This window comes from Pan troglodytes, chromosome X (assembly GCF_028858775.2).
Source record: "Pan troglodytes isolate AG18354 chromosome X, NHGRI_mPanTro3-v2.0_pri, whole genome shotgun sequence".
Classification (NCBI taxonomy): Eukaryota; Metazoa; Chordata; class Mammalia; order Primates; family Hominidae; genus Pan; species Pan troglodytes.
Window position 1 is genome coordinate 31,200,754 of NC_072421.2, and position 3,075 is coordinate 31,203,828.

General features: G+C 43.8%; 1 pseudogene; it reads left to right on the forward strand.

Moving 5' to 3' along the window:
• The first annotated feature begins 1,383 nt into the window (after positions 1 to 1,383).
• On the forward strand, positions 1,384 to 2,098 carry LOC473864 (ferritin light chain-like; annotated as a pseudogene).
• Positions 2,099 to 3,075: the final 977 nt, after the last annotated feature.

A 3,075-nucleotide genomic window follows, 5' to 3' on the forward strand; every position in this document is an offset into this window, starting at 1 on the left:
CTCTCTATGTAGGTCACTCTTGTTCATTAGTAATCTCCTTCATTTTGATTCATATTAGCTTCACTTTGGATGATAATTTTTTTTCTGATGTTCTCAAATTCTGGGTTGGATACTACTAATGCCATGAAATCAGGAGGGAAGATTAAGTTTAGGAAACAAATATATAATTGGTCATGAAAACGCGCATTTGAGACCTTAGAAAAGAATTGATATTCCTGAACAGTATGATTTTATGTAATTATAGAAGCAATTCTTCTATTATCCTCAAATTAGCTTCTATTACTAAATTTTGCATAGGGTTTCTATTATAAGCCAAATTGTATTCTCATTTCTTTTTCCATGTAAACTGCCAGAGTCAGTTTTGTGTGTGTGTATCTGTGTGACATGCACACAGTAAGTGTTGCTAACTCAAACTTTTTGTCAATGAAGAGTTGATGAGGAGAAATGTGTTATAGCAGGGGATCTGGGGGATGGTAAAACTTTCTCAGGAGGTGTGCCAAGAACAGAGTACTTGGTCTGCATCAGAAGAAGACCCCTCTCTATCTGCAAAGGCTATAGTTGTATCAGTAAATGAAGGACTCTGTAAAAGAGCAAAAGCACTGGCCGGGAGTGGTGGCTCATGCCTGTAATGTCAGCACTTTGGGATGCCAAGGGGGTGGATCACCTGAGGTCAGGAGTTTGAGACCAGTCTGGCCAACATGGTGAAACCCTGTCTCTACTAGAAATACAAAAACTAGCCGGGCGTGGTGGTGGACGCCTGTAATCCCAGCTACTCGGGAGGCTGAGGCAGGAGAATCGCTTGAACCTGGGACGCAGAGGTTGCAGTGAGCCGAGATCACCCACCACTGCACTCCAGCCTGGGCGACAGAGCAAAACTCCGTCTCAAAAAATTAAAAACAAACAAACAAAACAAAAGGAAAAAAGAGCAAAAGCACTGATGCAGAAGCAGGGGCAGCAGACACACCTCAAAATAAAGAAGGGAAAGAGGTAAAGGAATTAAGCAGTTAGGAATCTTATTGCTTCTCAGGTTTAATTCAGGTACTAAACTAACATAGCAAGTTTTCCTTCAGGTTGCAGTAAACTGAAGTACTGTCAAGGGGGTATTATAAAGAAGCCACATCTGTCCTCTCCAGATAAATTACTAGCATTCCAGCTCCTCTGGAATTGGGAACATCCCTGTATAGTCCCAGAAGTGGCCACTGTTCTCAGGTCCTGGGATAGGCAAAATAGTGATACCCGCAAAATGTCCATGCTCGAATCCCTGGAATCTGTGAATATGTATCCTTCCATGGCAACAGGGAATTAAGGCTGCAAGTTGAGTTAAGGTTGCTAATCAGATGACCTTACGATAGGAAAATTATCCTGAATTGCTGCTCGGCGGTCCCACGGGTCTGTCTCTTGCTTCAACAGTGTTTGGACGGAACAGTTCCGGGGACTCTTTCTTCCAGCCTCCGACCGCCCTCCTATTTCCTCTCCACTTGCAACCTCCAGGACCATCTTCTTGGCCATCTCCTGCTTCTGGGACCTGCCAGCACCGTTTTTGTGGTTAGCTCCTTCTTGCCAACCAACCATGAGCTCCCAGATTCGTCAGAATTATTCCACTGACGTGGACGCAGCTGTCAACAGCCTGGTTAATTTGTACCTGCAGGCCTCCTACACCTACCTCTCTCTGGGCTTCTATTTCGACGGCGATCATGTGGCTCTGGAAGGCGTGAGCCACTTCTTCCGCGAATTGGCCGAGGAAAAGTGCAAGGGCTACGAGCGTCTCCTGAAGATGCAAAACCAGCGTGGCAGCCGTGCTCTCTTCCAGGACATCAAGAAGCCAGCTGAAGATGAGTCGGGTAAAACCCCGGACACCATGAAAGCCGCCATGGCCCCGGAGAAAAAACTGAATCAGGCTCTTTTGGATCTTCATGCCCTGGGTTCTGCTCGCACGGACCCCCATCTCTGTGACTTCCTGGAGAATCACTTCCTAGATGAGTAAGTGAAGTTCATCAAGAAGATGGGTGACCACCTGACCACCCTCCACAGGCTGGCCGGCCCGGAGGCTGGGCTGGGCGAGTAACTCTTCGAAAGACACTCTCTCAAGCAGGACTAAGAGCCTTCTGAGCCCAGCGACTTCTGAAGGGCCCCTTGCAAAGTAACAGGGCCTCTGCCTAAGCCTCTCCCTCCAGCCACTAGGCAGCTTTCTTAACTACCCTAACAAGCCTTGGATCAAATGGAAATAAAGCTTTTTGATGCAAAAAAAAAAAAAAGGAAAATTATCCTGAATTACCTTGTGGGCCCAATGTTAATTACAAGGTCCTCCTCAAAAGTGCAAGAAGGAGAGTGTCAGAATGATATCATGTGAAAAATACTAGACTATCCATTATTGACTTTGAAAATGGCCTGAACCAAGGAATGAATGCAGATACCTCTTCTGAAGAGGAGGAGGCAAGAAAATGAATTATCCCTTAGAGCTTCCAGAAAGGAATGCAACCTTGCCAACACCTTGATTTTAGCTCAGTGAGATCCATTTTGGACTTCTGACCTCAGACCTGTAAGATAATAAATGTGTGTTGTGTTAATCCACTAAATTGGTGGCAACTTGTTACAGCAGCTATAGGAAACTAAACAGGCCTTATATGACCTCTTAGTGATATTTTAATTTTGTTTTACTTCATTAGATTTTTGTAAGTTGCTCATTATGCATAAAGGAAATGTAGTTTTCTGTTCTTCCTCATCTGAAGTTATAACAGTTATTCTTCCCCAGGTTGTTTTTAATGAAAAATTTTACTTTGCAACTTGCTTTCTTCACTTACTATTCCACAGACATTTTCCAGGTCAATTCACAAGGATAGAACTCAATATAAAAGTTAAAATACTTATTCTTTTTAGCAAAGAAATACAAAGAAGAAGATATACAGAGAAGTCTGAAGTTGAACGCAGAAACAAAGGGAAAACAAAAAACAAAAACAAATAATTGGCCCATGAGTCCACAGCCCACATAAACTCTGTTGGCAATTTTTAAATATCAGTAATACATGTGGCCGGGCGCGGTGGCTCACGCCTGTAATCCCAGCACTTTGGGAGGCC